Consider the following 13,990-nt stretch of genomic DNA (forward strand, 5'->3'; position numbering starts at 1 on the left):
AATTTATTGTTCCAAATTATGTTTCTAAAACATAAAGGGCCAGCCACTCAGCCCAATAAAGCTGCTATACATCACTCTTATAGCACAAAACTGGCTTAATCAGTTAAATGAAAAATTCTCTGGCTCAGGCAAACGCCAACCACCACATGCTTGTCCCCACCCAACCTGGTGTAGGTAGCATATCTTGGGCATGGTTGGGGAAAAGGATGTGGCTGGAGTACTAATGAAGTCCAGTGATCCCAGCTGCAGAATGGCCCCTCAGGGACTGTTCAAATTTGGTGAAATTTAGAACAGCCCTGAGGCTGCTCCAAGCTATGCCAGGGGCTGAACCAGGCATGGCAACTGTGATGATTAGATCACAACACTTGCTTAAAGTTATCTTTGCCTATTGTTCTCCTCTGCTGCACGTAGTGGAGCTGTGGCACAGATGAGGAGCAAGCCCAAAGAATACTGAACATCTGTTAAAGTCTTTAAACATAGATCAGATCATATTTAGTCATTTATTCCAAGTAATCTTTCTGTACTCTGAGGTGCTGGGTTTTAAATACTTGGCCTGGTTCATTCAAACCCTTTAGCACCTCTCATTGCTTAGTGTATATATGTTTCATGATCTGATACTTGCTTGGCTATTTGTAATGTTCTTTTTGTAACACCAGGTAATAAAATCTTTATAAATTGTTGTCTTTGGTTCAAAAACAGAAATTCTGTTTTGTAGCCTTTGCTTTTGTGAAGATTGAAGGAGATGCACAAAATTCCAGCTGGATTTATATGTGAATGTAACAGGCAAAATGTGCTAGCTAACAAGAGCCATATTCTACTCTCCTTCTGCATGTGGAATCCTGAGCAAGGGCTGAGGCAGTTCTTGGATTTCTATGTGACAATGAAGATATTAGTCTCTATGAAAGTCTGCCACACAGAAATTCTGTTTATTCATTTGGATTTATTTGTTCTGTAAAACTTCTCATATGCAGGTAAATCTTGGCATGGAGCCTTGTGCTCTAAGAAAGAAATTTCAGTACATTATAGGCTGATCCCTGACACACAACTACATTTTACACACTTCAAAATCTGTGCAAATTTTGGTAATTGGCTTTGGTGTAAAACAAGCCAGGCCATATTCTCTTTTATAGAAAAGCCCCTTTACAACACTCTGTAATTAAAGTCCCTTTACACTGAGAGGCTGGTGCAAAGGGGCCTTAGTGTGAATAAGAATCTGGCTCAGAGTCTTTGATTCTGCAAGGCCTTGTGCAGTGTGCAATGGAGTGTGAAAAGTTATTGGGCTCCATAACTACCTTTCCCACAATTTATATCACTGCCACCTTTCATGGGCCTCCCAACAGTTTCTCTCAAGACTCCCAAGGCGACATAAGGGTGTTTTTAATTCCTGCCTCCTGCTGAAGTGAATTTGCTAAATCACTTACAAACAGCTCTTCTTCAGAAACTTAGAGTACCCCATAAACCACTTTTCACAAGCAAAGCCTCTTGACTTTAGCAGGAAACTCCTGACTTTAACTACACCCGCCTGAGGTTCTGACCTCTTCCAGATGTCTGCTGATTTTTGTCCTAGTATTGCATTCTCAGAGCTGCTATGTGGATGGCGTATAAATGATTCTATTCTAGTTCTTCCACTTTACATGAGTGTCATGTTGTGAAGAGCTTGGGAGTTGAGAGCAGATGATCCAGGAGACACTGGAGAGAGTGTCAGCCTACCCACCTGCCCAACATTTTCAGCATTAAAAATCTTCTTCCCCTCTTCCACTCTATTGTGTTTTGAAACCTATAACTGAAAAACACTATATAAAAAAGAGTTAAGTATTCATTATTATTTATTATTGTTAATTGGGAGAAATAAAATTATCCAGGAGGCCGGAAATGGCAGAGGATGCTTGTACTGCAGGAATCACTGGTGGGGGACACAGAAAGAATGTTTAACCAGAATCAGTGCTCCACTAGATCCTGTTTCCTGATTTCTGCATCTTCAAACTTTGAAGTACAGTAAACTTTTCCTCTTAACTTCATTTGGAATAGAATTTTATCGTAGGAGAGGCACTGTACACTATATTGCTAGTTCCGGAGGCACCTTCTTTGCAGCACTACGGGAACAAATAAACAGCAACCTGGTGTGCATCGGAGATGGGCCACTAGTGAGTGGCTAACTGTGGAGTCATGGTATACAGAAGGATGAGAACCCCTGATTTAGTAGAGAGATATATACATTCATATTGTATGCTCCAGATTGGGGATGCAGTAGGTCTAGTAAGAGGACATATCCTGTTACATTGTCTCTTCAGCACTTTCTGTTGAGAGGAAAAGGCAAGAGAGCTGGGCATCGTTCACTCTCTTGCCTTTCAGCACCATGCCACTGCCAAACATTCCTTCACTTTAGTGTGCATGTTTTTTTACCTCTCAGCAGCAACCACATCAGTTACACAACAGGGGTCATGTCTGGAAATAAGCCCTTAATTTGAGTAATCTCCCAAAACTAAAATAATTTAAAAAAAACAGACAATTGATTTCATAGACAGACATGGTCCTGAACCAGATCTAAAGACCCATAGGTGTCTGGAATCTAAACTGGGTCTATCTTCTGCAGTTGAAGCAGCACAATGGTCTGAACCAAAGCCCCAGATTCAAATATGCATGAACTTCAGGAATGTGGGTTGAAATCTGGATCTAGACTCAAAATCGTAAATTTGGATTAGTTTATAGACTTTCTTAGACACAAAATCCCATTATTCTGGTTCAACTAGATTGTGAATGGGATTAATTCACTAATCATTCTCCTCTAGAAGCCTATGTTTAGATCTTGAGCCAGATCATCTGGGAAAGGAATGGACAATTCCCACTGATTTCAAAGGAAGCTATGCATTTATATCCTTTGGATTGATTGGATCCCTAGATTATTACTCTGTTAAAGTATCAGACCTGTACATTAGCAAAATTTGTGAGAAGAGAAAAAGTGGCAGTTTGATCAGCAAAGCACAATATAAATACCAAGAGAGGGGGTGAACTGGAATGACAAGTGTTATAGCTCAGAAATGAAATGGACTGGAGAGCTTCGAATGTATCTGTCCCTACTATACCTGTTAGGGCTTCACTTTGAAAAAGATTTAAATTATCACTTATGAATATGTGTAAATTGTCCCACCTTAATTATTATGCCAATAGAATGTTTGCCTCACACTGCACTGTAACATAAATGAAGTTTGTAATTAAACTAGGGGTCCATGCATCTTAATTAGGGTCTACAAAACATCCCACCAGCTGATGCAATAAACACCAGTTTCTCTCTCCTCCAGGGCTTCTGATGGCAAAGAAGGCGAGGATAAGATTCGCCCCTACATATTTTGCCTGTACACTGAGTTGGAACTCTTCCGGATGAAAGGCACTATGGGTCACATTCTGCCATCTTTATTCATGCTGAATATTATCTTACTCCATAAGTAGTCCCATTTAAATCAATCCCTTTTCCAAAGGGAACAGCCCTACAGCCTCTTAAAATGGTGTCATATGCGTTATATTTATACAGCAGCAAGCCTTTAAGTAAACCAAGACTTGGGACTTTCTTACAGAAGATGAACTACTCCATTTATCAGAGGGGTAGCCGTATTAGTCTGGATCTGTAAAAGCAGCAAAGAGTCCTGTGGCACCTTATAGACTAACAGACTTACTGGAGCATGAGCTTTCGTGGGTGAATACCCACTTCATCGGATGCATGCACAAAAGCTTATGCTCCAATACGTCTGTTAGTCTATAAGGTGCCACAAAACTCTTTGCTACTCCATTTACACAATTATAAATCATCTCGTCATCAGAATTTCACATACAAGGGAAATAAACCTCCTGAATGATTCCCAGATGGACTCAATTAACAAGTTTCATTACGTGGAAGGGATACACATCAGCTGAGGGCTAAAATGGCTGCTCAACTTTGCATTTTTCAATGTTTGTTAATATACCTCTACCTCAATATAACTCTGTCCGCGGGAGCCAAAAAAATCTTACTGCATTATAGGTGAAACTGCGTTATATTGAACTTGCTTTGATCCACCGGAGTGCACAGCCCCGCCCCCCCGAAGCACTGCTTTACCGCATTATATCCAAATTTGTGTTATATCGGGTTGCGTTATATCAAGGTAGAGGTGTATGTTTCATAACTGTGCATATTCCAGCTCCAGTTCTAGCCCAATACTGAACTACAAATGAACAACTGGATCCATGGGTGGTTCTTATAGTTTATAATAAAAAATTAACTTGATAGTGGTCAATTTTGTAGCATTGGAAGTGACTCTATTCCTTATATAACTCATAGATGCCTATAATTGGCCATTTACCAAACTTCTGTTTTAAAATCATATTGGGTGAAGTTCGTATTACAGCCAACTCCATCCTTCTAGCAGCTTCTGAGCATCACACTTTTAGAAAGGGAGAACGGAGATCTGGAAACAAAAGATATACAATTATGTGACCTACATGTACTCATGTAGTTATCCGGACTGCACAAGCAAATCAGGTGTTTGTGTACACAAATGGCAAGATAAACATCTAAATGGCCAATGGCATGCACAAAAACTTGATCTTAATGTACAACTGTAGTAAATTTGTCTACTGACATAAGTGTCCAACTACACTTGTATTTTGCAAGCAGACCTCCAATCTTCCTGGCAAATCAAGTCCTCCCTCCTGGACCTGCTGCCTCTGCCTACCCTTGGGCTGCCTTTCTGCAACTCCAGTACCCTTCTTGGCCTTTCACAAGGCCTGCAGCCTGCGGGTTTTCCAAGCCAAAGCTCCCCAGCTGCTCTGGCCTTTCCCCCAGCCCTGCTTCACTTTAGGTACCCTGCTCAGCTGCCAGCAGCCAGGCCCATCCCTCTCAACAGCTAGAGAGAGAGACCCTCTGTGTGTTCAGCTTCTGGCCCCAGCCCTCTTATAAGGGCCAGCTGGGCCCTGATTAAGTGGCTCACAGCTGTGCTGCTTTTCTAATCAGCCTAGCTGTCTCCGCTGCAGCCCTCTACAGGACTGCTTTTACCCTTCCAGGGTCGGAGCGGGGTCATCACCCCGCTACAAGTACCTTTGGAATTATGCTTTTTTCATGTGAAAAAATGATTTGGACTGGAACTGAATATAACAACTATAACGTATCATTCTTGACAGTTGCTTTCGAAGTCTCATTCACTAATAGAATATGAGCCTGTTTCTCCTCTGTGTTATACCAATTTTACACTGGTGTAATTCTACTAAAGTAACTGAATTACTCAGGCATAACAGAGAGAAGATTAGACCCTAAGTATTATTTTTATTTCTTCTCAACAGCACTAAGCAGTTAACTGAAACAAATATTTGACAACAGTGGCAGCAACGTAAGCAGTCCCCTTTTCGACAAGCTTGCAAGTAGGAAAAATGTTGCTTAGGGTCATACTCTGCATTTTCATACACAGATTTAGTGAATGGAATGCATGAAATGCTTACTAAGCTAGTTTGGATAAACATAGAAAAAACCTGGCGGAGCTGTCACAGACCACAGTGGTTTCATGTGCTATGTAATTTGAAGAAGAGATTCCTTTGCTATGTGTCACTCACCTTTATACATCACTGTCACCCAATATTTTGTAACCATTAATTCTTTTCTGATGTCCACATGCAGATTTTTTTAATATAGAAGCATAAAAAAAGATGAGAACAGCACATTCTTATGTGGTGTCACACAATGTTCCACAAGCAGCTTTGCTGCTCTTCTTTACCATGTTTGGAAACAAAGAGAGGATGTTATTGACTTATGCTACAGCTACATCAAATTTCCCTTTCACATTTTGAAAACAGAGCTACTATATATTATGATATGGACTGCACAGCTAACACAGCCTATACTTAAGAGTACTTGACACTGTCCACAATAAGACCCTGTTTTCAGTTGCTTAGGACTTTGCCAGATTTTAACTGTTTTTGACTGAAATTTTCCATGCTAGGCAGGGGCAGCTTGAGGCACCAGCACAGCAAGCGCGTGCCTAGGGCGGCCTGCCGGTTGCTGTGAGGGCGGCAGTCAGGCTGCCTTCAGCGGCATGCCTGCGGGAGGTCCGCCAGTCCCGCGGTTTTGGCGGTAATTCGGCAGTGGGTATGCTGAAGGCAGGGGACCGGCAGACCTTCTGCAGGTGCGCCGCCGAATCCGCGTTACCAGTGGACCTACCGCAGGCATGCCACCGAAAGCCACCTGACTGCCGTGCTTGGGGCAGCAAAATACATAGAGCCGCCCCTGATGCTGGGTATCTGGTTCCACTTGAGAACGAGCGCGCGCATGCACACACACACACACACTTTAATTTCAGATAAAACAATTCAGCCATTTATCAGGATGAAGTTAGGCAAAACAATGTATTTTCCCTCTGTTAAAACATTCTTACAGCTGTTCTGTTGATAAGCTCTAGAGCTTCCAAGCTTTGAAGCAGGGATTTGAAATTTGACAAAAGGGTTGCACTGGTGTGCTTGCCTTTTGCTGTTCCCATAAAAATCTGCCAAAATTTGGCGAAGCTATGAGCCTCTCGGGTCACACATGCTTAGCAGAGACAAAGAGTGAGGAGACTGAACAAAGGGGTGGAAGAATGAGGGAAAGAGCTGTGGGACTGGGACAAGGATTCCAGGTGGGAGGGTGAGGGACTGGTATGTGTACCCTTGGGGGAGGGAGACTGGGATGAGGAAATACAGGGTGGGGTACTGGGACAAGCAGCCAAGTTGGGGGGATTTGAGGAGAGACCCTGGCACTGGGACAAGGAGCCAAGGTTGTGTGTAAAGAGACTGGGACTGACATAGGCTGGAGAAGCTGGGCTAGATAGAAGGATTCAGGTGGGTCTATTCTACTAGATACCCTTCCCTCAGAACCTGGAATAGAAATCAGGATTCCTAAGTTTCAACATTTCTCTGCTAGCAGCAAATAGCTATGAAACCCACTGGCAAAATGTATACCTTATTTTCCTCTGGCCCACTTAGAAGATGACAACCTACTACTGCTATCACTTACTCTGTTTGTTCACATGGCAGTGGTCTGTATTATGAATCTAAAAGTTCTAGCCCTGTTAATGAACCATGTGGGTGTCAGTAATGATGCTTCATGATGGAATTTCTGTTCTTTTTAAAAAAGAAAACTGAAAGCAAGGAAATTCATGCAAAAATCTATGTTAAAAGAACATTCGGCTGTACAGGCAAGCAGTCAAAAATTAGGAAATACTAGAATTAAAGTTTCCCATGCAACCTTAATTCATCCCCTTTATATGTATGCATTATGATAGAGTCTTCAACGATCACATGCTATTGTTTCCATAAGACACCTGCTTCTTCCAGAGCACAGGAATTCTTCGAAACTTTTGTAATTAGCAGGAATGGCAAATTTTGTATTATACTGGTACATGATGACAATTTAATAATTAGGCCTTTCTCTATAATGGGACAAACTGGAACCCTGACTTTAAACACCCCCAAAGTTTCACTTCTGGTCTTTTCTTTCACCAGCCTCCTCTTTCCCAATTTGCTCTTTTCTTCTTACTTTTCTTTTTTTCCCCACACCCTATTTTCCTTTCTTCCTTGCTTTTCCCCCGTAATTACCTCACCCTCTTTCTTTCCTTTTTTATCATCCCCATTTCCTTCTTCTGTGACAGTGATGTCAAAAAGACCAATAGACTGCAAGCTTTTTGGGACAAGGATAGTCTTAGTTCTGCGTTTAAACAGCAACTAGCACAGTTGGGTCGTGTTGCATGACTGGGGATTCTAGGCACTATAGCAATACAAATAATTAACAATGATAACTGTTGTAATTATATTGCCCACAATAGATATTCAGATTAAAGATGACATTCTAAACAATTTTTGAAAAAGTAGGTTTCTAGTCCTTGTGGCTACAAAGAAACATTCCAAACGTGAACCAATTGTAAATCAACGTTATGATGTTTACCTGAGTCTGCAGACAACCTGAAGCAATGACTCAGAGGATGGACTTCCCTGCCCCTAAAGCCCAAAGTCAACATTTAAATATCAACACTAACTATTCCACTGTTGATCATTTTAGCGGATGGAATGGGAAAGGGAGTGGGAGTGAAGCCTGGAAGGGGTGGGATCTGGGAGTCATGGCAGGGAAGTAAATGCAGAGAGAAGAACATAGAACACTTTCAATGAGGGTAAGAGGGAGAGAGAAACAGAAGAAAAGATGGAGAAGGACGAGAAACAAAAAGCAGAAGTGGTGGTGACCTAAAGGAGATCAGATTTTCTCAATGAGTGATACAGTACGTGACGAAGTACTGGATAAAGTAAATAATAAAAATGTAGTTACTTCATCAAGGCTGTATTTCCCTTTAGTCTCTGTGCAAATCTCTCATGGATATCAGAGGGAGATCCAGTGTGAACTTGGGATAGTATGAAATCCTGAATTTATATCCCAGCCCACAGACCATAACAAAACATGGAATCCAGCCTACTCCTCTGGCTGATCTCTGATCTATTATCTTCCTTATCTAGCTACAGGATAGTCAATTATTTTTAGTCAAGGTCCAAATTTCTAGGTCAAGGTATAGTCAAGGTCCAGACTCCAGAGAAATATTTTCAAACCTCAATAACAATTATGATAAGTAAATAAAAAGATTTTGCAGTCTGTTAAAAAGCATCTCACGGTCCAGATTTGGCCCACAGTCCACCTATTGACTACCCCTAGTCTACTATCTTCTCTTGTAAGGGTCTGCTCCTGCTTTCACTGAAGTTAATGGAAATTTTGCAATCCACTTCAACAGGAACAGAGCTGGGCCCCATTTGTGGATTACTGTAAATAGAGGCCAGCCTTGGCAACCTGCTTGCTGAAGAGCCAGTTCCACTCCAGAAAGTAAAGGATGTTTTACTGACAGCATTAATATACTATGAAGCAATAATACTCCTGGGCTCTGGCAAATTATGGAGCAACATGATGAAAATTGCAGAATCCACAATATTAGTCTACCCACCGTTTTCCACTGGCCGTAATTACAGCTTTGTTGCTAAACCCATATAATTTGATTTTTAACAGCATACCAAAAAGGCAAGAGCTCAGCAGTTTACAGAGCAATTCCACATAGTTTGTGGGACACAAATACTCTGGTTGTACTTGATGTTATGATGAATAATTAGTATAAATTGTTTTCTATTCTGAGAAAATATAAGCACAGCAGATATGATGTTACTAAACACTGGAGAGACAAAGAATCCAATCCTCTGACTAAAGTCACTGCAATTTGAAGGTACTAAACACCTCCCAGGATTAGGCTTTAATACTTTCTCTGAGTTCACTCTGATAAAAAAAAGAAATATTTTTGTATTCCAAAAAGCTTAATGTTGTACAATTGTTTATTTTAGCGCTGATCAAAGGTGGTAGATTGAGAACCTGGGGATCTATTCCCAGATGATGTAATTCACCCCTGAGAAGGCAGCCAGGAAAAGATCCAGACAGCACTAAAGTGGTGCCTAAGCCATGTTCACAAGGCAATAAAATGCAAACTTCCTCTTTCAGCCCACAGCAGGTCTGTCCATATTCCTCACCCCTGACTTAGGATCTGTTGTCACTCAGTGATACGATAGGTCAGACTCCAATGGCCATTCAGTCCTTGGCCTTTCTGCTGTGAATGCCAACTACTAGGGGCTAAGTAGTGATAATTGTGGTGCCGATTTTCGTTATAGCCACTAGAAACTGAACTAAAACCACCAACTCATTTCACACAAGCTACCAGCTAATAGATGGTACCAACTCTCAGGCAGCAGGCAGCTGCAGCTTTCTCCCATCGGCATACCCAATACACCCAGGGCCGGTGCAAGGATGTTTCGCGGCCTAGGCGAAACTTCCACCTTGCGCCCTCCCCCATCCCCGAGCCCCTGCCTTGAGGCCCCCCCCCGCGACAGCTCCTCACCCTCTGCCCTGAGGCACCCCCCCGCCCCAGCTGACGCCTGCCCGCCTCCTCCCCGAGCTGCTTCACTTCTCCTGCCTCCCAGGCTTGCGGCGCCGATCAGCTTAGGCGCCGCAAGCCTGGGAGGTGGGACAAGTGAAGTAGCCATGGGTGCTCGGGAAGGAGGCGGGGCAGGGGTGGTCTGGGGCGGGGAGTTCCCCTGCATGCCGCTCCCCCCCCTTATTTGCTGCAGGCAGCCCTCCCCGTGCTCCCCTGCCTCAGCTCCCTCTGCCTAAATGCCGGCGGTGACCAGGGCGGCCGAAGATCCAGCTGCCACGGTCGCTGCTGAAGAAAATGCTGCCTTCCAAATCCTAGCACCCTAGGCAGGGCCGGCTCCAGACCCCAGCGCGACAAGCACGCGCGTGGGGCGGCAGTTGTCGTCAGGGGCGGCAGATTGGGCCAGCGGACCTGCCGCAGTCATGCCTGCGGGAGGTCCACCGGAGCCCCGGGACGACCGGACCTGCCGCAGGCATGACTGCGGACGGTTTGCTGGTCGCACGGCTCGGCTGGACCTCCCGCAGGCATGACTGCGGCAGCTCAACCGGAGCCACCAGACCAGCCAACCGTCCGCAGCTGCGGGAGGTCCAGCCGAGCCGCGCGACTAGCGGACCCTCACCAGTCAAGCCAGCGGGAGGTCCGCTGCTCCCGGGGCTCCGGGGCGTCTCCCGCGCATGACTGCTTGGGGCGGCCGAATATGTAGAGCCGGCCCTGACCCTAGGCGACTGCCTAGGTCACCTAAATGGTTGCACCAGCCCTGAATACATCTCCCCAAGAGGCAGTAGCTAGGTCCACAGAAGAATTCTTCCATCGACCTAGCACTGTCTACATGATAAGTTAGGTCAGTATAGCTATGTCTCTCAGGGGTGTGGATTTTTCATAGACATACCATTGTAAAATCATAGCATACACCAGATCTCAGTCACAACCAACCTGGGCTGCATTTCAACCAGTGACTTAGACTGTGGAGCCTTTCACTTCAATTACCAATCCCCATAGTCATCCAGTCCCTGTAGCTCACTCTCTCTCTTTTTTTTTTTTTAAATGAGGCTGATCTGCAGACCACAGAGATTGAAGTTTAAATGGAAAGAAACGCACCTGTAAAAATGGCAATGCAGCCCTCCCAACAGTCCTGGGTTTAACAGGACTGTACCCTTTGACCCTCAAAGGCCCCTGTCCCAGTTGAAGAGAAGTTTGCTCTGGGCCCCCCTTATGATAGGGTCCTCAAACAGAATGGTGTTCTGAGCCAGCAAACAAGGCACACCACCAGTAAAATTTGACCCTGCTGCCTCTCCATCTATGACCATGCACTAGGTCGCAATGCCAATTAAACTTGACCCTTCTGCTTCCATCTATGGAGGGGCAGATGGGCCAAATTTGAGTGGTACTGCATCCTGCTTTTAGCCACTTGAAATGTTGGGAGGTATGGGAATGTTGGGTTCACACTATAAAATAAATTGCTATTTATATACCCTGTGGTTTCTAGGTCAAGTCATACAGTATTTATTACAGCTCTTTTATTTCCATCAGTATGTTTTTTGCCATTTGAGTCCCTGACATCTCTCACTTCATTTACTGATTACCTGCAGTTTTCATACCTGAGGCCTGATCCTGCTCACTGACCAAAAACTGAGTGTGGCTGCTGACTTTATTGGGGGCAGCACTTGGGAACTGGGCCCAAGAAACTAGTGTGGAAGGCAGCATAGGACACTATTTTAGAGGTTAAGGGAGTATTTTTCCCTCATTATCTTGCCTTTCTGTTTTAATTGCAGCAAGGTGCTTAGATGCCAAGGCAACAGAGACATTATTTATAAAGCTTTAAATAAGGAAATAAGCATCTGGTGAGATGTCTCCTACAAGATTATTTTACTGTAACAGTTGAGGACCAGACACTGATTGTTACTGATTTTATTTTGCTTTCAAGACAGCATGATTAAAATCTGGATTCTTATTAATTTCATTTTTTTGAAGCAACAATGCTCTCCTAACTAATTCCCTTAGCTGCTATCTTCAAGATCAGAAGCAAAGCTGTCATTAATGCATTTTATAGTTGCCTAGCTGGTAGTGTAAAAGGAATGACCCATAAGCATCAATTCTGCGGTGCTTGCATTCTGCATTTAATTATAAAATAAAAATATTTGTATTTATAAGGGGCCTGATCCTACAAGATACTGGGCATCCCCTGTGAGTTGGAAATCTGACCCAGTTCTAAAAGACTTCAGAGGAAGTTGAGTGAACTTAGCATTTATCAGATTCTGTTTACATATTTGTGCTAGCATGAAATATGACCGATCATTTTTTTCATTTTTGTCCTCATTCACATAGTCTATTTTAGGTAGGGGATTGAATATCATTGTGTCCAGTCATCCAAATAACCTCTCAGATATTTTGTAAGATATTCATACTTTTTTACTGCAGTGCTTTTAATAAGTTACATAGGCTACCCATTGTCACAGATGCTGTATGGAAGCTTCCCCTGCTTTTGATCTTGTTCCTTCTGTTTCATATCTCAATCTTTAAAAGTGGAGGTTTGTGTTTCATCCCTGGCTAAAACTTCTACCCAGATGCTTCTTCCCACTTGTGTTATAGTATTTTCTTCTCAATCTTCTTGCTTCCCTGTGTAATGTCAGAACTTTACTACTGCTTAGCTTAATGTTATCCTGGCAGAATTCCAATTCAGGTAATTATACCCAGCTCTATCTAAAGTTTCCTGCTGTAGTTTCATTGGGAGAAGTCATTCTTCAGTTCCTATCCTAAATTGTTCTAGTGTGGTGTTGATGCTGGTAAATTCTGTAGCTAAGTCAGAGGTGGCTGCATTTCAGTGTTCACCGAATATAAAACTTTCTGATGGTAGAATGATAATATAGTAAAAACAGTTTATATTAAAAAAAACAAACACACACACAGATTGCCCCTCTTAATAAGACGGTTACTACATATAGTAAAGGAGAGGGAGAAGAGAAAATTTTGGTTGCACTCGAAATAGAGACTTTACACTGTAGTACCACTCTGAATTCAGTCCACATTTGTTACACACAAAATGGCTATTCAGTGACCTATTGTATATGACGTGAGCTGGTGGTCACAGTCCACAAATGTACATATCACTACACCACTCTCACTACTTGGCACTCTGATTAGCAATCTCAGCAGAGAGGCCAAGGACTGAATGGGTATGTCTAACTGCAACAAAACACTCACAGCTGCCCCAAAACACCTGTCAGATGAATCAGGCTTTGGAGGCTCAGGCTGCAGGGTTATAAAACTGCAGGATAGGTTAAGCCTAGGCTCTGGAACCCCATGAAAGGTGAAGGTCCCAGAGCCCAGGCTCCAGCCTGGACTTAAACACTACAATTTTATAGCAGTCAGTTTACACAGGCCTGGCACAGGTGTTTTATAGACATACCCAATGAGACATGGAAAGAAAATTATGTTCTCACAGCTAAAGGTGGTCCTTCCGAGTCAAAAATGAGGCACATTGGAGGGACACAGTATGAAGAAAGTTTGGGTTGCTGATGTCTGCATTGTACCTACTTAAGGAGTTGTAGCGCCTCGATTCCCGAGGCTAGTTCAAGGCTGGTCCCAATGTACATTAGCGCAACGTGTAGCAAGGGGATGTGGCCTCCCTCCCAGATGGACTGAGGAACAGCTGCAACCGCCTCCTGGTGGGCAGAGCCAGGACACCCATGCTCACCCTGCCGGAAGCAAAGGGGAGGAACAGGAACCGGACGTATAAAAAGGTAGGCCCTCCAGCTCAGAGCCTTTTTCACTGGCAGCTTATCTAGCACTACCTGACCTTCTCCAAGGTCCCCAGCAACTCAGTCTTTCTATATGTGGTTTTCTTTGATGTCCTGCATAGTTTATGGTATTCACTGAATGTTCTCTTGTACTGTGTGACTTTCTCTAATGTCCCTAGCTGCTCAGAGTCTTATATGGGATCCTCTGTCCTGGGGAGGCCTTCTCTGGTTTTCTCTGTCACTGTGAGGCCTTCTCCGAGATGCCCTGCAGCTATTATTCTTCTCCAAATGCCTTGACACTCCTGATGTCCC

The sequence above is a fragment of the Mauremys reevesii genome, linkage group 3 (genome assembly GCF_016161935.1).
Source record: "Mauremys reevesii isolate NIE-2019 linkage group 3, ASM1616193v1, whole genome shotgun sequence".
Classification (NCBI taxonomy): Eukaryota; Metazoa; Chordata; order Testudines; family Geoemydidae; genus Mauremys; species Mauremys reevesii.